Source organism: Ambystoma mexicanum, chromosome 7p (assembly GCF_040938575.1).
Source record: "Ambystoma mexicanum isolate Mex_15411 chromosome 7p, UKY_AmexF1_1, whole genome shotgun sequence".
NCBI classification, from domain to species: Eukaryota; Metazoa; Chordata; class Amphibia; order Caudata; family Ambystomatidae; genus Ambystoma; species Ambystoma mexicanum.
Genome location: NC_090939.1, coordinates 262,819,736 through 262,842,240, shown reverse-complemented (window position 1 = coordinate 262,842,240; position 22,505 = coordinate 262,819,736).

Below are 22,505 nucleotides of genomic sequence, written 5' to 3'. Positions count from 1 at the left end.
CCACCAGCATAAAGGATAGGAAAGAAGGCCAACCATACATTATTAGTGAGGTAACACTCATTATGTCAACTCCACATTAAGGTACACCAACAAAGCAACATTTACGGTCCGTGATCCATTGCACTATAAATGTTACACAAGCATATCTGTAACAATTACATATAGCTATAACAATTCATAAAGCCCCATAATAACGGCATATTTAGGTCCAAATGCTGCTGCCATTACAGACTAATGGTTCTCAGTCTTATTGTTCAGCAGATGTTCCAACAATAGATTGGTGACAGTTTTGTGCTTATACATATGTAATTGAACATGATCTGTACCCCACCAGGCATTATTACATTGTAGTACATTAGCCAGCTTCCTCTTTAATTACCTGGTTGAGAAAACTCATTCATCATGGGCCATACAGGTAATATCACCCCGTGCTTGTGCACAGTTCTAATACGCACCTCTAGAACTATCCTTAAACTAATGCAAAAAAGCAATAACCACCGTTGTACATTGTTAGAACAATTAATAAAACTCTTTCAGGAAGTTTTCAGGCCTCTCATTAGGCCTTATGTACAACAAAAGGGAGACAGCTGCATTACCCAGCGTAAAGATCATTTTATTCACTTAAACCGGGGTCACATCATGCCATTCTATTCCCTCGTTCAAACCCGTGAGGTGGCTTTGCATTTTGAAAATCATTTTCTGTTCAAAGTTTAACAGTTTGCAATTGATATCCTCCTTATTGCGACTATGAACCTTTTTAAGAATTACCCAACACAGATCTTCATGGCTATGTCCCTTTTCCAAGAAATGCTTCACCATGGGGGGCCAATAATGTCTTAGTATTGATGCAGGTGCGATGTTTGATCAGCCTAGTCTTACACTTTCTATTTGTTTTCCACGCGTAGTGTTAACCACAAGTGCATGTCATCATATAAACAACATTCTCTCTGTTACAATTATTAATTTCTTTCAAAGTCCATTTCTCATTAATCCTGATGTATACCTCATTTGTTTCCTTGGTATGTTTACACATAACACATTGACCACATGGAAATGGCCTATGACTGCTGACATGCCCCACAGCGTCGTTTGACGTGTGTTGGTTTGTTGTTTGTCTGAGATATCATTCCTCACAATGATATTTCCTAAATTCTGACTCCTCCTGTAGGCCACTAAGGCTAGTGGTTTTTCTTTATTATTCACTTTCTTCCACATTTTGGTGATCACTGATTTAATTTTATACGACAAATTGGATTAAGTGTTTACAAACACTGGTCCTGTTTTCTTCATTGTTCACCGATCAGTTTTTTTCTAGAAGTGCTTCCCGATTATTATTGTAAACTCGCTTAGATGATCCTCTCACCAATTTTGCAGGATAGCCTCTCCCAAGTCGTTTGCCTTTTAATAGATTAGCACTGTTTTCATAATCTACCTTTAGACTACTATTCCTCTTCAACCTTAAAAACTGACCAAAAGTTAAGTTTGACTTGATGTGGTTAGCATGATGGCTCGAATAATGCAACAGTGCATTCTTATCTGTAATCTTGCTGTATGGTTTAACTCTTAAACTCCCATAATGATGGTATACAGTAATATCAAGGAAGTTTAATTCTTGTTCCCCAATTTCTTATGTAAACTTCAAAAACCTGTTCTGGTGGTTAAGCAAGTCCACAAACTCAGCTGGTTCCTCTTTTGTGCCACCAGATATGAGAGGATTTTGAATCAAACAATATTTACTTATTAGTATTAATCAATGGGTGACTCTGAGGAATCCAGATTGTATGCTGTGATGCCATGTAGAAATTAAATGTGGACAATCATCTAACTGCTAATAATAAAAAAAATTCAATTCCGCTTTCCGTTTGCTGTTTTTCCATGACTTTATTTACTTATTGAAGCTCAGCTATACAAAATCCCTTTGTGAGGGAGATTTGTCTGTAGTTCTTTGGTGAGGGGTGTGAAGAGATGTATCCTAATGGAGAAAATAGTCTGAGCCAAACATTCTCTGTGGGTAATGTAGCAAAGTAGTCAGGCTTCACTCTTAGGAGAGGATGGGGTGGCAGCTTGGTGCAGTTTGGCTCAATAGACTAGACAAAAGAGGACACCACCGCACAGATAAACTGAAAAAGATATACATTCTTTATTGTATTGTAGTACACATAAAATGGGCATTTCAATTAGGTCTTAGGCAAGAATACACATGAATTACACTGTAAAGTATAAAAACAGTAAGCGGAGTAGCAGAAAGTGGCTCTCTGTGCTGTCTGACAGTCTGTTCCCCTGTTTGCTGTTTCATTTCATGAAAGGAGGAATTCTGCTTTAAAAACTGTAAAACTCTCTACACCCGGGGAGCAGCACAGAGTGGAATAGAGTGGCTGTCTGTGCTGTTTGACGGTCTATTCTCCCTGTTTTTTTTCCTGAGAGGAGGAGTTCTGCTTTAAACACTCTCTGCACCCGTTGAGTGGTGCAGAGTGGTGGAGAGTGGCTGTCTGTGTTGTTTGACAGTCTGTTCCCCCTGTTTGCTGTTTGCTTTCCTGAGAGGAGGAGTTCTGCTTTTAAAACTCTCTACACCCGCTGAGTGGTGCAGAGTGGTGGGGAGTGGCTGTCTGTTCTGTTTGACAGTCTGTTCTCCCTGTTTGCTGTTTGCTTTCCTGAGAGGAGGAGTTCTGCTTTAAAAACTCTCTACACCTGTGTAGCAGCACGCAGTGGCAGAGAGTGGCTGTCTGTGCTGTACGTGGTCTTTCGCTATGTTTGAGGGCCTTCTCTGGGTCCCTCGAGAAGACTACAGGAGATAAGAGGACTCGCAGATGGATTCCACTACTACTATCAAGGCGATCACTACCCAGCAAACCTGACGTCAAGCAGGCACTCTATCCAGTTATGGAGAAATACAGAACTCTTCCCAAGTTAGAGGGATGTCGGTATCTGAAAGCAAAATATTAACTCTGATCCCTGTTATGTATGCCCCGGGGACCCACACACACAGGCATCCATGCAGGCACACAAGGAGTACGCGGGACGCGATGTTGGTTCGTCCGCGTCCCGGCGGGGACTGCCGCACGGGCGCACTTTATTGCCGCCGCGCATGCGCGGGCCACAACGAGGCTCGCGCATGCGCGCTATACATAACTCGGGACGTCACATCCCTTTTCAACTTTTACTAAAATAGAACATAACCTTGCGGGGTGCCTGGTCCCCAATGCAATTGATGGCTTTGAACACAGCCTTTGGCAATTACACTTACGTCCCATCAGGTCCCTTCGGCTTAGTCTCCCGAGTCCAGGACATAGTCCTTGAGATATCCTGGCATCCTCCGCTCTCGGCGGACTGGATATCGCGGTGGGGTCTCAGGCTGCGTGGGACAGCCGAGCCCGGCTCCCGCTGGGGCTTGGTGCCCGCTCTCGCCTTGATCGGTGTGTGGTTCTTCCGTGTTTGTGTCGTCCTCCGGTGCTCCATTCTCGACGGGGTTTTCAACTCTCTTGAAGAATGACCGGTTGCGTGTAACAGTCCCCCGATCACAGGCCGCCGTTACCATCGTGCCCTTCACGTGTGTTACCTTCCACGGGCGTGGCTCAAATGGGAGGGACAGTTTGCCTTCCGGGTGTCGATTCCTGACCAACACCGTGTCCCCGACCCGCACTTCTTTTTCCTGTAGCCCTCGTCGTTCACTTTCTTTTTCGTTGCGCCTGATTCGCTCTTCCCGAACCTTCTCATTGTCAATAACTCCGGGTGTTCGACCTTCCTCCTCCGGTAGCAGTCCTCTTGGGCATCGTCCAAATAGTGCTTCCGCGGGAGCCACTCCCGTGGACTGGTGAGGTGTCGTGCGGTATTCCCTAAGGAATTCCACAAGCTTTTTCTCCAGGTCAGCCCCGCTGCTGGCGGATATCCGTAGGACTTTATTGAGGGTCCTCATCATCCTTTCGGCTTCCCCATTGGCCCGTGGCCAGAGTGGGGACACCCTGCGATGTTGAATTCCTCTTTCTTTGAGATAGGAGGCGAACTGGTTGCCCGTGAATGGCGGGCCATTGTCCGAGCATATGAGGTCTGGGAACCCGTGTGTAGCAAACATCTTGTCTAGTGCCTTAGTTGAGAATTCGGTCGCCGTTGATTCAACTATCTCAACCTCAGGGTAACGTGACCATTGGTCCACCGCTACCAGAAAGTACATGCCCCGTCCTGTTGACCCGAAGTGTACATGTACCGTCCCCCATGGTTTTTGGCTGCGTTCCATGGACTGGATCGGCGGAGCTCTGTCGCCGGGGGTCGCGGCCTGACACGCTAAACATCTTTTCACAAAGTTCTCTACCATTGCCTCCAAATCCGGGAACCATACTTTGGCTCTTAATCGTGCCTTTGTTTTGACCACTCCCTGGTGGCCGACGTGCGCTAGCTCTAACATCCGAGTCCTCAGCGTCCTTGGCACGACGATTTGGTGGCCTCTCAGTATGAGTCCGTCGTCTGAGATGGAGAGGTCCTCTCGCACCTTCCAGAGCGCTTGGAGGTCTCTCTGGGCCGCTTCTTGTCGGCGCGAATTGTCCCGCAGCACCTCTTTCCAGTCACCGCTCCTTATTGCCCTTCGGACGATGTCGAAGACCTCGTCGTTGGTCGATTCCATCGATACGACTGCCCTCGATATCGCCGTCGGAAGAGATCCTTCCACCACTTGACACAGCAGTCCGTGACAGTCGCTCGCGCCAATGTCCGTATCCGGATCCTCTTTGTTGGGGTGACGTGATAGATAGTCTGCCGGGTTGTTTGTGCCTGCCTGTATATCAGTCTCACCCCATACTCCATCAGCGCCAGCATCCACCGTTCGATCCTGGGAGGTGGTTTCGATGACACACCGGCTAGTATCGGTAACAACGGCTTGTGGTCTGTCACGACCACAACAGGTTTGCCCAAAATGTATAGGCGGAAATGGCGGCAGCCCCACAGGATGGCTAGCGCTTCCCTTTCGATTTGTGAGTATTTCATTTCAGTGGTGGAGAGGGCCTTGCTCGCATATGCAATAGGACGCATATTGCCACGCTCGTCCGGTTGCAGTAGTACCGCCCCAACCCCTACCGGGCTCGCATCTACCACCACCTCGGATTCCACCCTAGGGTTGAAATACGCCATCGGACAGGGCGGTCTTCAGGGTCTGGAATGCCTCTTGCTCCTCGGTGCCCCATTTCCATGCTGTGTCGTTCCTCGTCAGCGCCCTGAGCGGCTCTGCCGTTGACGCTAGCCCTTTGATGAACCGCCCACAGTATGTTACCATCCCCAAGAAACTTCTCACCTCGGTGGGGGATTGTGGGGTGGCAGCGTTCCTGATGTCCTTGATTTTGGCTGGGTCGGGGGATACACCCGCTGCATGGAAGATGAAGCCAAAGAAACCTACGCGGTCCTTGAAGAACTCACATTTTTGCCGATGTAATGTGAGGCCTAAACTTTTCAGCCTTTGGAGAGTGCTTTCCAGCCTCTTCACGTGCTCCGATTCCGAGGCCGCGAACACCAGGATGTCGTCGCTCATGTTGAACACGCCTTTGAGACCTGCTAGGGCCCCTCGGATGGTATTTTGAAATACTTTGGCGGCTGACGAGACCCCGAAGCTTAGGCGTTTGAATTGGTAAAGGCCATCGTGCGTCGTGAATGTTGTTTTATATCTCGAGTCAGGGTGGAGCTCGAGCTGATGGTACCCTGTTCTCAGGTCCAGTTTGGAGAAGACCTTGGCGCCTTGTAGTTCTCCAATGATGTCATCGAGGGTCGGTGTTATATGTCTTTCCCTCTTAATCGCTGCATTGGGCAGTCGCATGTCCACACATATTCTGACCGCCCCGGGTTGTTTCGGTTTGGGCGTCACCACAATCGGGGAGACCCATGGCGTCGGCCCCTCTATTCTCTCGATGATGTCCATGCTGACGAGAGACCGGAGTTCTTCCTCCACCTTTTCCCTGAGGTGGAAAGGTATCCGCCGGTGTTTCAGGGCTGTGGGCCTGATTGATTCGTCGATGTGGAGACGCACCGGGGGCGCTTTCAATTTCCCAATTCCCTCGAAGATGCCTGAGAATTTGTTCAACAGTGTCTCAATGTCTATCTGATACACCTCGTATGCGAAGTGGACGAGGTTTAGTGCCTCAGATGCGGCGCAACTGAGTATGGAGTGTGGGCTGACATCTGTGACGAAGAATCTGGCCTTGATCGAGACTTCCCCCTTTGACACTGGTGACACAAATACCCCTTTGAGAGGCAGCGGGGTGTCCCCCCCGAACGTGAAAATTTTTGCCATGGCCTTGTCCAGTGTTGGAGGGCCTGGGAGTCTCAAGTAGTGTTCCTCCGCGAGGACGCACACTGATGCCCCTGTATCGATGAGAATTTGAGTTGGCACCCCCAGGATGTTCACTTCGCACTTGGGCTGTCTTTTCCGTTTGCTCGCCGACGCAATGTTCGAGATGAAGAAGACCTCGTCTTCCTCTTCTTCCTCTTCTTCCTCCTCCTCGGCGAGCTGTAGCTTTTGGATTTCTAGCTCCAGCGCCGCGATACTCCGCTGTCTCCTGAAGCCGCTACCTCGTACTCTCGCGGGTCCTCTTTGCGCCGGCACAGGAGCGGGGGCACGGCACATGCGTGCATCGTGACCTGGTTCGTTGCACCTTCCGCAGGACCTACCCTTGGCTGGGCACTCCTCCGTATGTGGCAGGTCATATCCACAGTACCTGCAGGAAGATCCAGAAGTGGTAGGGGTGTTGTTTCCGGATGACTTTGGGGTCCATTTGTCTCTTGACTTGGGCCATTTGTTCATGGCATATGCTACATCCCGTGTGCTGGGATGAACTGCTGCGTCCATGGTCGCCCCTCTGGACTCTGCCAGCTCATAGGTTCGGCCACTGTCTTGGATTTGTTGCAGTGACCATCCTGGATCCCTCAATATTTGCCGTCTCAGCTTGCCTGAGCTGCAGCCCTGGATGACCTGGTGTCGTATCATCGACTCTTCGTTGTCCCAGCGACATGCGCTAGCCATTAGTGTCAGCCTTGCGCAGAATTGGTCAAGGGATTCCTCCTCCCGCTGTTTCTCCTTGGAAAACAGGAATCTTTCATAGTCTACATTTGACTGGGGAATAAAGTGATTCTCCAATGCAGTCTTTACCGTTGCGTATGTGACTATACGCAGGTTGAGTGATTCATATATGCGCATCACCTCCAGCCCCGCCGAATATAGGAGCGTCGCTCTTTTCGAGTCATCATCGGTGGTCCCTGTGGCTGTAAAATACATTTCCAGTTTCTTCACCCATAGTAGCCACCGGGGTCCTAGCTTGGACGGGGGGCCGGAGGTATCAAATTCCTGCATGGGCAGTAGTGACCCCTGTTGAGTCCTTATCACTCGTGTCGCAGTTTCTGGTTCCCCATCAATTTCCGCCATCCTCACAGGTCGCACAGGCACCTCTCAGTAATTTGGAGGCCGCAAACCTGACTGGGGTGGGGTTCCACGTACCTCAGACTGCTGTTTCCTGCGTCGTTGTGATCGTCCCCAGATTATTGGGGGCGGTCGGAGTTCCAAAAATTCGTCGTGTTTTCTTGAAGTGGCAGCGCACGAGCACCTTCTCAGGCCGCTACTGCCACTCCACGTGGAGTTTTGCAGCTGGGTCCGCTCCGTGTCACTGCGTAGCAACGCGGATTTGTTGTTCCTCTGCACCCACGTGCTGGGCGCACGTTGCGGCAGTGATCCCGCCTCGTCGCCAGTTGTTATGTATGCCCCGGGGACCCACACACACAGGCATCCATGCAGGCACACAAGGAGTACGCGGGACGCGATGTTGGTTCGTCCGCGTCCCGGCGGGGACTGCCGCATGGGCGCACTTTATTGCCGCCGCGCATGCGCGGGCCACAACGAGGCTCGCGCATGCGCGCTATACATAACTCGGGACGTCACAATCCCCACCTCGTCCCCGCTTAAGGCAGACAAACACTTACCTCGTGTAGACATTCACGTCCCCCCCAATAGCATTTCCATTCTAGCTAAAGATCACCGCTTGCTTACTGCCACCTCGAGCGCACTCCCTGCAGTCTTGAGACTCAGTCTTGTGCCGAGTGAACTCTTAACCCACATTAAAGTCAATAACGTGCCAAACGCCCGGCTGATAGTGAGGCCGACACCTCCACAGACCTTTCTATTTGAATCCATTCCAGAGCAGGACAACTTATTCAGCACAAGACACAAGAGCGGTGCGAATTGCGAGATCGAGAATAGCGCCCTGAAAAACTCACATGAAAACCACTCAAATGAGAGACCGGAGCCATTCAATGAATTGATGGAGGTCGAATGTCCGAAAGAATCAACTCAATTTAGCTAATTTCAGAGCAGAAAAGAAAGCAAAAAAAAGCACAGAGCATGCAAATGTTTGGGCTGAGAGGGTGAGTGAAAAGGCAAGTGAGAGGGTGAGAGAACCCTCCCTCTGCTTTCTGCTACTAGCTCTGAAATCTTAAACATACAAAGATGCGTTACTGCAGACACCGAAAGTGTCGAAATAGAACCAGGCACAGATGCAGAGGTCAAAGTAAGCTCAGCCTCAGTGCGAGACACAAGATATTCTTTGAACACACACAATTCTAAAATCTAAATCTAAGTCAATAAATGAACTGAATACAAAACAGACAGAGACCATTTCTGTGACATCGAAGACTTTGGTTCAGCTCAGATACACCCCTTTCACCTTTGATGCAATTGCCTCACATATTGAGGATGAATGGCAGCCTAGTCCCAGAACATCTCTCCTCTGTGTTTATGAATCTGTTCAGCTTAAACCCGAAATTAAAGACGGCAAAAGGATTGCTACCCAAAACAAAGAGGCATCCTCAAAATCACATATCAGGAATGATGGCAACTGCATCTCCCCCCCAAACACACAGATCTTATTCAGAGGATGACAGTCAATCATCAAGTGACGAAGACTCTACTTTAAATTCAAATTCCATGATCTCCCAGAAAAGCTTCAGTCCCAAAACAACAAGCTAAAAAATAGGCAAACAAAGGAAACAGACCCCTTCCAAATTCAGTGCAACTTAATGTCTGCCTTGACAATTGCACTAGCTCAATTTCTCAAATTATATGAAGCAATTTGAGAAAACTTCAAAGATCAGGCCACACCATTAGCCATGGCTCATACAAAGCGGATCCACTTGGAAGCATTCATAATCCTTATCCAACAAAGACTAGATTGCAAATCCGATTCAGAAGGTTTACTACAAAAACTATTTAGCGATCAAATGACAGAGATTGGTGCAAATAAAAATGTCCAACTGGATGCAGCAAAATAAACTTTAAAATGGGGTAAAGAATCAATGAAAAGACCTCCCCTTAACCCAGGGATCATAATCAGACCAAATCATACTACACAGACAAAGGTTACAACAACAAACCCAAACATCTTTAATGGCAAGATAGAGGGTATATCAAACGTTTTTGAAGTGGGTCACGATTAAATCATAGGCCGCACTCACCCAACGAAATCTGCAACAGTAACTCCTCTTAATGCAGAGTTGGTGATGGTGAGGACTAACAAAGTACTGCAAGAACTTTCCATTGACACAAGCGCCTACTACAAGCGTTCCACCAGCTTGCTTACCTGGTACTCTTGATGAACAACTTGTCGACAAACAAACTTCACCTGTGAGCTCTACTGCTCTTGGGCTGCCGTATGAAGATGTAAGTAAAGACATGATATTGGTGACCGATGATAATAATGAAAACAACCATGAAATCTTCTACTCACGAAAGAAAAAGAAGCAGCTGGTCCGAAACAACAAACAGGCAGAAATGAAGAAATCTAAAAATATACCAGCAAAACACGCACCCAAAGTGTGCGGATCTTGTGGTTTTATATGAAATCTGAAGTCCTTTCTACCAGAATCAGAAGAATCCCTTCCAGAGAATGCAAGCTGTGAGAAACGAAAGTCTACTGGCAATAAAGCCACAATGTCCCCACTGACACAACTGACCACTTCAAACAATCAACAATTAGACCAATCTAGAAACTCAAACCACCTTAGTGGCGATGATGATCTTCAAGAAATTACAGTCTACGAAGATGAAACAGAAAACAGGGAACTTACTTGGGTGATGGTGTCACTACCAGTCATAAAGTCATCTAGCATGCATAAACAACCCAAGATCTCATCAATGATAGCAGCTCAAAATATGTCCACGCTTACTGCGCAATCTGAAAATTCACACTTTCTGACCCTAGAGGAAAGACGATTGCAAAGTATTGCAGCACTAGAAGTAAGCAGAAATCAAACCCAATACGGAGCAGACATCAATCAAGCCCCAACTCAAGAGAGCTACAATTTCTCCGCTACTCCAAGTCCAAGCACGTGAAATCAAATTTACAGGAGCTCTGCTGGAATAAAAGGAAACTCTAAACATTACCCAGCTTTCAAATTTAGGAGTCTAGGCAAAACCGAACAAGACAAAAGAGCCAGTGCATCGAATTATGATAATGAAAGACCACAAGTTTACCTAGAACTGATACTCTATTTGGATGATGGCCTAATGCTCAATCGCTCAAATGTCTTCCGCTTCTTTAAGCACATACCTAGACTCCATAGTTTAGAATCACGAGACATCTCGGCAATAGAGTTCCCAATACCGAACCAATTTCACTGCCTATGTTTATGTATAGATTCCAAAATCATACGTTCTCTACTTCTAAAATCAGCTGAGTCACTCTGGCCGCTAGGTTTTGACATAAAAGAATTAGGACCCAAACAACCAGAGTTCCAGAGAGCCAACATACACCCAATATGAATAACCAAATATTCTCCAGCATTGGATCTTTCATGGATTCACATGCTTAGAATATTCCCCGTCGTCAGACTGGGAACCCTCGGTACACATATATAGTCGTTTCCTATAGGAAAAAACTTCCGACACTTGTGTGTCCTATCCACATCTACATCCTCTCCGGGGCCGTCCACGCATGCCCCATAGGACGTAATGGTATAAAAGCCCCGCCCCCGCGGGTCCCGTCAGATTTCAACCGTCTCCAAAGATAGTGGGATCTCCTCGCGTAGTCTCTACTTTCTAGGCTATCGTTGAATTTACTCGCTGGGTTGACCGAACGAGCTCCTGAGGTTTTTGGTCTTACCAGAATGTCGGGCAAACCTCTTTTTCGCCCGTGCGCCACGTGCGGATTGAAGAAGGTTTACGAGGGGGACGGCCATCTCGATTGTATTTATTGCCTCCACCCTCACCATTCGGCAGACCAGTGTGAAATATGTAAGGGTTTTTCCCAGAAAACCCTGAAAGATCGGAGTCGGCGGCTGGTATCGTGGTTAAATGACGGGGCGGGAGCATACCCTCAGTCGGAGGTGGGCTCCGTGCGCAGCGTGGCCTCGACGAAAACATCGGGGGCCCCGCGCCGTTCAACTTCGTCGGAACCACCGGCGAAGAAGACTCGACCGGCGGAAAAGGATGTTCCACGAAGCCACTCTTCCAAGGACTCTTCAAAAGAATCTTCAAAAAAGACATCATCATCATCGTCGAAAAAACAAGGAAAGGAAAGGCCAAAATCCTCCTCGGGCGATCCTCATAGATCTGCCACGAGTAGAGAATCGGATAAACGCAGGGAGAGCACCGTTAAGGCGGGACCGCCTAAGCCACCTGCAGGCCCACCATCGACGACGGCGAACCAGTCAGTGTCCTCACTGCCTCTGACGCAGTTGGTTTCCCCCATCATCAACCCGATGACGACGGCGACGATGTCCTCGTCGACCGAAGTTCTGGCCTGGAGGCCAGAGGTTTTTGATCTGGGGTTGCCGGACACGTTACTGCAGGAACAAGCAGTGTCGATTTCCTCGAAGGAAGACGACGGTTTCAGGATTGCGGGCCCGGAAGACCTTGGGCTACGAGCCAAGTCGCCATCAGGAGCAACCTGCTCTCAGGTGTTTACCAAAATTCCAAACTCTCAATCGGCCCTGTCCGTGGAGGTCCTGTCCTCCTTACACTAGCTGCTAAAATCGTTGGATGAAAGGCTTCCACCTGTGGCGTCGACTCCCCCCGTCGACGAACCCGGCCCGTCACACCGTCCAACCAAAACGATCGGAGTTCCGGTGACTCCAGTAGTCCAGGAGGAGGGTGAGCTTTCGGACTCTTTATCTGACCGTGGGTCAGCATCGGATATCTCCCTGTCTCCATCTAGGGATCCATCCTGGGTTTCGGATGTGGAACTGGAAACACCAAAGAGCCCCACTCACCCATCGCCACCAGACGATATTGGCGCTTTTCATTCAATGATGGAAAAAGCATGCAAGGAGTTTGGCCTGGCCCAGCAGGAGGAGAAAAAGGACTGCTTTCTATTCGACCATATGGGTAAGAATAGACGTTCAATATTTTCAATACCCATTTTAGATCATGTCTGGAAAGAGGGTGTTCAAACCATGCGTCACCCGTTTTCTGAACCGGCCGTCAAAGGCCGCATTGAAAAGAAATTTAAAGTGCCAGACTCTACCCCAAAGTGTCTTTCGTCCCAACCTACACCTGATTCAGTGGTGTCGGCAGCGGCGACGAGGAAAGCAAAGGCCCAACACAAGTGCTCTACCCCTCTGGATAATGAGGCAAGGCGCCAAGACGTGTTTGGTAAGAAGGTTCTTTCCGTGGGTGCTGCAACTGTGAAAGCTGCCAACTCTCTGGCTATTGTGGCCAGGTACGACAGGGATATTTGGCACAGACTAGCCCCTATACTGGACCACCTTCCGGAGGAACATAGAAGAACGGCGATGTCTCTGGTACGAGAGGGCGAAGAGGCGTCGAATCATGCTATTAACATAGCGGTGGACCTGGCAGATTCGGACTTTAAGCAGATAAACAACGGAGTTGTTCTAAGACGCCAGGCTTGGCTTAAGTGCACCAACTTCAGGCCCGAGGTGCAGTATAAAGTATTGGACATGCCCTTCGAAGGTGACCTTCTTTTCGGAGAAAAGGTGGACGAGGCCTTGAAGGGCATGAAGGAGGACTTGGATACGGCACCTTCGTTGGGTGCTCTTCAGAGTGGTAAACACTTTCGATCCTTTCGTCCCTTTAGAGGGGCGTCTGGCAACTCAAGATTTTCTACACCCAGGGATAGATCCTTTGGCAGATCGGCATACTCTTCCCAAGGATATAGATGCGCCTCTCAAAACTCAAGCCGGCGTAGAAACTTCCAGTCATCCAATAGACGACCGACCTATTCGTCGTCGACGAGCAAACAGAAAGACCAGCAATGACGGGAAGCGCACCGTTCTGGGAGGAAGAGTGTCAAGCTGCGTCAGAGAATGGGAAAACATCACAACAGATCAGTGGGTGTTGGACACAGTGAGGTACGGACATTCTCTACTATTCAAATGCAAACCTCCAAAGTGTCCACCGATACCCCTACCCCAACCACATCTGAACAATTTGCTGCAGGAAGTAGCACTTATGTTACAAAAAGGTGCCATAGAGTTAGTCCCTGCATCGCAGAAAGGCCAAGGGGTATACTCACAGTGTTTTGTGGTAAAAAAGCCGAACGGAAAATGGCGTCCCATTCTCGACCTACGCGACCTCAACAAGACCTTACAGAGCCAGAAATTCAAAATGCTCACGCTGCAGGAAGTGATCAGGTCCGTTCAAGTGGGAGATTTTTTGGCATCTCTAGATCTACAGGACGCGTACTTCCACATCCCTATGTGTCAAAAACACAGGAAGTTTCTGAGGTTCATGGTAGGCCAGACACACTACCAATTCGCAGTGCTCCCGTTTGGTCTCAAATCCTCCCCAAGAACGTTCACAAAATGTTTGGCACCCGTGGCAGCCTGGCTGCGAAAGAAAGGGCATCATGTATACCCGTACCTCGACGACTGGCTTGTGAGGGGATCCTCCTCGGCGTCGACCAACGACAGCGTACAGACCACCTTACAGCTTCTGCAACGACTGGGGTTCGCAGTGAACTTCGAAAAGTCCTCTCTAAGGCCATCAAAGAACTTAAAGTTCTTGGGTGCTCAATTCGTAACCCAGTCGGGAATAGTGAAACCTTCCCTAGACAGAATGTCAAAGATCAATCGACTGACGAGTCAACTACGCTTACAGGGCACACTTTCAGTGAGGAAGTATGTGGCGATCCTAGGTTCCATGGCTTCTTGCATCCACTTAGTAGCCAACTGTCGATTGTTCATGAGGCCTCTATAGGAATTCCTAGCGGTCAGATGGAAGCAGGCCACGAGCAGGTGGTCAGACAGGATAACCGTCGACGACGACGGTATCATCCGAGCCCTCCAGTGGTGGAAAAGCGTTCACAACCTGGACAGAGGGGTTCCTCTACAAGAACCAGAATTTCAGAATACCATCATCACGGACGCATCCCTGATGGGCTGGGGAGCACACATGGATAACCACCAAACCCAGGGCAGATGGTCTCCCACCGAATCACGCCTACATATCAATGTGCTGGAACTGAGGGCAGTGAGATGGGCCTTGAAATCATTCCTCCCACATATCAAGGGGTCGAGAGTGAGAGTGCTGACAGACAACACGACAGCCATGTTCTACTTGATAAAACAAGGCGGCACGAGATCCAGGACCCTTTCTGTGGAGGCTCAAAAGGTATGGCATTGGGCTTTGAAACACAACATATCTATAGTGGCTCACCATCTCCCAGGAGTGAAGAACGTACAAGCGGATTCCCTGAGCAGGAGCATGGCTCAGATACACGAGTGGGAGATGGACACTATTCAGCTTCAAAAAATCTTCAAAAGGTGGGGTCACCCCTCAGTCGATCTCTTCGCAACGAAAGAAAACAAGAAATGCGAGCAGTTCGCGAGCAGATGGCCTCAGAAAGGATCCCTAGGGGAAGCATTCTCATTTCCGTGGACAAACAAGTTCCTGTACGCCTTCCCTCCGTTTCCCCTTATACGGAGGACAATACAGTGGATTCGCAGATACAAATGCCGGGTCATTCTAGTGGCACCGTATTGGCCGAGACAACCGTGGTTTTCCGACCTACTACATCTGTTGTTGGAACAACCGATATCTTTCCAGAAAGTTCCGAATCTCCTATCCAGGGACAAGTGAACGGTGTGGCATCACAATCCGGACAGCCTCAACCTGACGGCCTGGCTCCTGACTTTGCAGAATTTGGCAATTTGAAAGTCTCGTCGGATTGCCAGAGAGTTCTACAGGCGGCTAGGGCTCCTTCCACTAACAAGTCATACATATGCAAGTGGCGAAGGTTCTGTATGTGGTGGCAAGCACAGCACGAAATACGGCCTTTGGAAGTATCTCCTGAACAAATTTTACCGTATCTTCTTCACCTAGCAGAGAGTGGGCTATCCTCGTCATCCATCAAGGTGCACCTGGCGGCCATCTCAAGGTTCACGAGGAGGAGACAGTCCTCACCGTTATTCAGCGACAGACTGGTGAAACATTTCATGAGGGGTCTCTTTAGAACTTTTCCCCCTAAGAAGCGGTTCCCACCATCGTGGAGTCTAAATGTGGTGTTGGCGGCCTTAATGAAGCCTCCTTTCGATCCAATGTCCTCTTCATCCATGCAGTTCCTATCGTGGAAGCTGGCTTTCTTAATTGCCATTACGTCAGCTAGAAGAATGTCGGAATTACAGGCATTAGTCATAGACCCTCCATATATGAGATTCTTTAAGGACAAAGTGATACTATCAACTAATCCTACTTTCATCCCGAAAGTGCCGACGGTCTATCACAAACACTCGACCATTGCTCTCCCTACTTTCTTTGCGACCCCGTCGTCGACGGCGGAAAAGGCTCTTCATACGCTTGATGTGAAAAGAGCGTTAAAGTTTTATCTGCAAAGAACGCAAGAACTCAGAACTACCAGACAGCTGTTCATCGCATATGGTCCGTCGACGAGAGGAAGGGCAATTTCCAAGCAAGGACTGGCTCGATGGGTCTCGTCGGCGATTGCTTTTAGTCACTCCAAGGCCGGGAGACCCCTACAAGGGCACCCTAGAGCCCATTCCACGAGATCGACAGCCTCCTCCGCTGTGCTATGGGCAGGAATTCCTCGGACAGACATCTGCCAGGCGGCGGCATGGTCAGTCCCACACACGTTCACACGCCATTACTGCCTGCAAAGGCAGCATGCGGATGAAGTACAGGTGGGAAGGGCAGTGCTGCGCCATCTTTTTCAATGAGGTAAGCCAAATATGGTGAAGCTGTTGTCTTTTACCTTGCCTATGTTGGTATTTGGACTGGGAGTGGTTTGTTTTTTGTGATGTATGTTGCATTGCATTCTCACCTCCTTCTTCTAGGATACTGCTATACAATCTATTCTAAGCATGTGAATCCATGAAAGATCCAATGCTGGAGAAGGGAGTAGTTTCTTACCTGTAACTCCATTTCTCCAGCGTTGGTATCTTTCATGGATTCACATGCGCCCACCAGCCTCCCCGAAATGCAATGTACAAGATATGTGCATAAACAGGTTCCCCCCTTTCTACTTTGGAGGGGCCGAAATCTGACGGGACCCGCGGGGGCGGGGCTTTTATACCATTACGTCCTATGGGGCATGCGTGGACGGCCCCGGAGAGGACGTAGATGTGGATAGGACACACAAGTGTCGGAAGTTTTTTCCTATAGGAAACGACTATATATGTGTACCGAGGGTTCCCAGTCTGACGACGGGGAATATTCTAAGCATGTGAATCCATGAAAGATACCAACGCTGGAGAAATGGAGTTACAGGTAAGAAACTACTCCCTACTAATAGTCCCTCTGAGAAAGGTGTCACAGGGAACGATGCTGCTGAATCCATCCCAGTCGCAATAAGAAACAAACACTAAAGCCTAAAAGAGCATGAACAAGTGCCTCAAGATCTTATTGCTCCAATGAAGATCACTATTGATAGGCTTTTTAAGGATAAAAGACAAATAAACCTCAAAACATCTAATAACATAAATCTACCCACTGACACAGACTGGGGATGGCTTTCAAAGACTTTAAACTCAAATATATTGCAATAATGCTCAGAATCCCACCAAGATATGATAATTATGATTGGCAGCTGGAACACTCGAGGGTTCAAGCATCTTTTCTACAATAAAGGTACAGAACAAAAACAAGTGGCTATTCTTTGCCTCCAAGAAACGTGGATCTCGCCCCTCCCACTAGTGGAAGGTTACACATTATTTTAAAATCCAGCAAAAAAAAGCAGGAGAGGGAGACCATCTTCTGGCCTCATAACATTGATAAAAATTTGACTTGGCATGAAGATAATCCACAAAAGAAGCCCAAATCATAAAATGCAATTGGTGGTGCTGGAGATGGAAAAAACGAAACCAAGCAATTCCACCTACATGATTATCATGAATTATATTGGAATCCTGTGGTATGGCAGGATGAACGTTACATCGAGGAAATAATGTCCCTTATTCGCAGCTACAGGATCCAGTGCCACGACCCTATGATAATCTTATGTGGAGATTTAAACATGAACTGCCTGGGATACTCTCCCTATAACTCAAAGACTGAGGCGAAAACCAAGTTCTATAAGAATCACTCGAAAGTTGACAAGTGGATGTGAGAGATTAAAGAGCAAAATGTACACCTCTTGAATGGCCAGACCATCAGCGATATTCCAGCCATCCCACATGGAGAAGAAGGAACCAATCACCCTTCTTAGATTATTTCTTTGTATCCACAGAAGTGTCCCCCCTGGTCAGATCACTAATGATAATCCAAACAACACACAGCAATCATGACATGATTAAACTGTCTCTGTGTGAATTGAGCCAGAGCGAAACAGACACATGGAGGCATAACATTGAAGCAGGACCAGGAAGGAATTGATTGTGAATGTCTGTGCAAAATGTCTGGTCAGTCAATGAAACACTTAAAGCAGCCCTACACACGCAGGGAATTGGTCTCAACTATCTCCCATTGTTTAGTGAATTCACTACATCAAGAATGTTTGGACAAAAAATACAATTTAACCACAAAAATATATATGATCAAGACATCGTAGTGAAGAAATGTGAGCTACGTAGTGATATTAGAAGACTACATTCTCAACAGGAACCTCACAAAAAAAGCATGATAAAATGCAAACAATAATTTAAAAAATGGCTGCAAAGTCATAAGTGCATCACCTCACAGAAAGATACAGAATACATGTTAAAAATCTTATCATCAAATTACTCAAGGACTCTGATTGGTATTGAATGAGACTGCAGGGATACAAAATCTTTACAAATTAACGCAAGAAGAGGTCTGGATACACTTCTCTGACTCGCTCTTTGGCAAGACAACTGTAAAAGTCACTTCCGACCCCCCTCTTCTGAATGAACGATGGAAAGTCACTTTTGATAAACACAAAATCATAACAATAATTACCAATAGTAGTAACTCACGCGCCCCAGGACCAGATGGACTCTCAAACTCAATGCTCAAAGAAGCTAAAGAAGAATGGCCCGACTTCTGAATGGTCCTATTCAAAGATATGTTGATCAAAAGAGAAATCTCAGCCTCATGGAAGACAGCCATCGTTATTCCAATCTTTAAAAAGGGTATTAGAACTAACCGTAAAAATTAATGACCAATAGCTCTTTTAGATGTATTGGGCAAAATATTTGCGTCTCTCGTCCTAACCAGTCATAAGCATTGGGCATTGACTTCTGGTCATTTTGACCCAAGACAAACAGGTTTTGTCAAGGTTGTTCGATGTGGCTTGAATGTATTCATGCTGAATATCCTTAAATTAAGAACTGTTAAGGATGGAACCAAAATGTATATCGCATCGATCGACCTTGCCCAGGCTTTCGACAGCATGGACCGAGACCTATTATGGAAAACAAATGACAAAATGGAAGTGCCCAGACTACATCCTAGCTCCGATTAGAGCTTTATACACAGATACCTCAATCAAAATAATATTAAACAAAGAGGGACTTTTAAGCAAAGAAATACCAACTTTCTGTGGCTTGAAACAAGGATATCCATTGGCTGCTGAATTGTTCAAACGATTTATCTCTGATCTAAAAGAGATTTTATGAATGGATGAGGCTTTTCCCCCAAAATAAATGGAAACCAATTGAGCTGGATGCTATATGCCGACGACATGATCATCCTAGATCAGACCCGAATAGGCCTTAAAAAAAATTGAATTCACGAAATCTGTACACGGCCTAAAAATAAATACCTCAAAATCCATGATAATGGTGTTTCAATGAATAGGCGGTAAAAAGAAAAAGCTAAACTTTCAATGATATCTGAGATCAGAGCCAATCGCCCAAGTGAGCCATATGAGATATCTTGGAATCGATAGAAACCAGAGCAAGTATGAAAAGCCTTGCATTACCGAATTAATATCAAAGACAAAAAACATTTCCACCAAGGGAGCTTTAATACATGACAAATATGGAAAATATTCCTTATTACCTGTAATAAACTTTTACAGACAAAAGGTGGTGCCAATTCTATCATACGGGGCAGAAACTTCTCTGTGCTTTCCAGGGCAAGTATGGGCCTTGTTGGTAAGTCTATTTTGGAAAAACAATTTAAGTCTACCAAAAAGTGCACCTATAAGCATCATAAGGCATGAACTTGGCTTAATCTCAATTCACACAATCATGGTATGGAAAGCCTTATTTTTTTAATCAAAAGTTAATAATGCCAAAACCACCAGTCCAATTTGTAATTTTTGAAAGGGGCTGGAATAATAAGCAAATAGTTCTAAAAATGTCAAGAAAGCATGAATGAGATCAATACAAAGAAGGAGACTTTAATAACGAATCCAGATGCAGCGAAAAAAGAATTATGCCTCTGGCACTGGACACAAACAGGCACAGACAAAGCTTGATACAAATTATATGGGAACCTAGATCGAGATGCTAGGGTGGTGAAGGCTCATCAAATACCTGCGCAAATTTCCTAGTGCTGAACATCGCAATCTCTTTATGTGCATTAGAATGAACTTGCTGCCGATGAATCAAATATTCAACTGCAGGAAAATGAGCCTCGAGGGAACCAGAGTCTGTAGACTGTGCAAAGCTGCGGAAGAGACATTAAAACATCTTACATTGTGTTGTCCGGAACTCAGATCATTAAGTAGTAAATATCTAGGCCCATTGATATCAGAAAGGCCCCCAAAGAGCGCCTCTGATTGGTGGGAACATATGCCTCGAGGAGAAGGGTACAAAATGATATTTGCACTCACAGTGTTTTTGGACATTCTATTTCCTCAAGGGTAATGAATTCTTCTCCACTTTTCTTTTTTAACTATATATATACCACATATAATGAATTTGATACTGTAATGTTATTAATGCTTTTATTATTATTTAAGAATTCTTATATTTTGATGTTTTCTTTTTCCTTTGCTTCTTTTACTTGTAAAATGGTAAAAGGTATGAAATAAACCATATGCCAATAAAAAATAAAAAAAACAGTAGAGGGCCTTAGGAGAAAAACTTCCCACCTCTCAAGTCAGCATTGGCATAATTCCCTCGGTCGAGATTACAAAAAAAGTGCACTGGTGCAAGTGCAAAGTTGCACAGTATTAGCACTAGGGCAAAGTTTGTCCTATTTCTAAAAATACTGGGCCATATTAGAAAACCAACGCACCATGACAAGTGCAGTTTGGCATGGTATAAGCATCAGGGCAAAACATGCTAAAGAAGATGGAGAAAAGGGTTTCCTAGGCAACAGGTCATACACATAGTCAGAGAATCACAAAATGCCAAAACATGGGTGTACATTGTTCCCTATTACATCCAATATATTGAAGAACAGAAAATGGGAACATGGGATTACTAACCTCCTAGTAATTATCTGGAGGGAGGAATTGGCTAAAAGATATAGGCAGACCTTTAATAGTAATGTCAAATGGTAGATACAATTAGGCAGCACGGTCCTAAGTCAATTCAGGCCCAGTACATTCTAAAGCCCCACATCAAACAGCTATAACACAGTAGCCACAACAGGTTCAAAATACCAATGTTATCTTATGGCAACTAGTGATTTATTATTCTAAAATAGATATTAAAGCACTGGAACCTCCTAAAATCACCACATTGCTCACAGATCTAGAGGACGTCAGGGGGAACTAGTAAAAAGGTCACTGTAAAAGTGACTCTTCAAGGTACTTACCTTGAAAGGTTTTTATAATTTAGAACGTTTTCCCATAACAGGGTAAATCCAACAGTTTGGTAGCGGTTATGGGATAAGTAAGAATACTTCTCCTTCTACCACACAGAGGCAGCAGAAAAGTCAACCAACCAAAGGAGACATTAAAGGAGACCCAAAAAAAGAGTTCCAGTAAAAAAACAAAAGGCCAGGAGGTGCTAGTTAAAGAGGGAACAAAAGCCCACTCCAGGCAATGAAAACGTGGTAGGTAGGACCTCCACTATTCCTGCACCAACGGGACCTATGATGAAGAAGCAATTGAATATATGGGGATCCCAGGACCCAACTACAATTTCTCACATTGCGCACAAGGATTATTTGGTCCAGAAGTGCCAGGTGAATGGTACATTTAGGGGACAAAGTTTTGAACGGGATAATTGCAGGTTTCACCTCCAATTTGAAGGAATTCAAACACGCCACCCAGCAAAGATCCATGTGATCCAGAACCATGATTAGAAAGCACACCTTAAAGAAAGGACTGCAAAGCACAAACACCAGAATATGAACAGACAGCAACAGGTGGCTGTAGGAATTCCACCAAGGCTTTGGCATATCTCAGGAGGTCAAGAAGGAACAGCCATCAGCAAGAAACCATCCCCTGACAGGGGCAATGGCAGGAGGCTGGACATCCGAAGATGGAGCTGTGGTCTGGTGACAGCAAACCACCAGACTTTTATGCCAGGCAGACTTTTTGCCTTGATCCAAGAAGATTTGGTAGGAAGGCAGAACAGAAAAGTCCAGGAAATCCTCCCATGATTGAACCAGGCACCAAGGTGGACTGGGGAGAAGACGAGGAGGAGCCCACAATCAACACAGTCCTAAATCAATTCAGAAATTCAGACATGCGAGGAAGAAACCAGTCAGCCAGAGTCCGGCCAGTATGGTCAGCAGCCCATTTTCAACAGCTGTCTCTCAAGAAATTGGGTAAAGATCTGAGGAATGCACCGTGCCTCCCATCAATGGTATATTCACACATGGGCTGGCCTAAGTCAGCCCTCAAATAATGGGGCAGTACAAAAAGATTTTGTTGGCCATCCAATCCGGGTGGCACTAAAATCAGCCAAATACACTGGCACTCCCACACAGGGTGCAGATTAGGGTGTCTGAGGACTTTAAACCAGTCTACACCAGTTTAAACCACAACAGAGGGTGCAGTTCTGGGTTTAGGATGATCCCATATGAGCACAAGTGCCATTTTAGTCCTGCCTTGTGGGCCCCTACAGACAAATGGATGGCCCAAAACAAATAGGCTGGGAGCAGGGCTTTAAAAACACATTACTACCTCAGTGGCTATCACAATGGTGCACTGGGCTATAAACGAGGTAAAAATGACTACACCCGCGGTGAAGCCAAAACCGAAACGCAG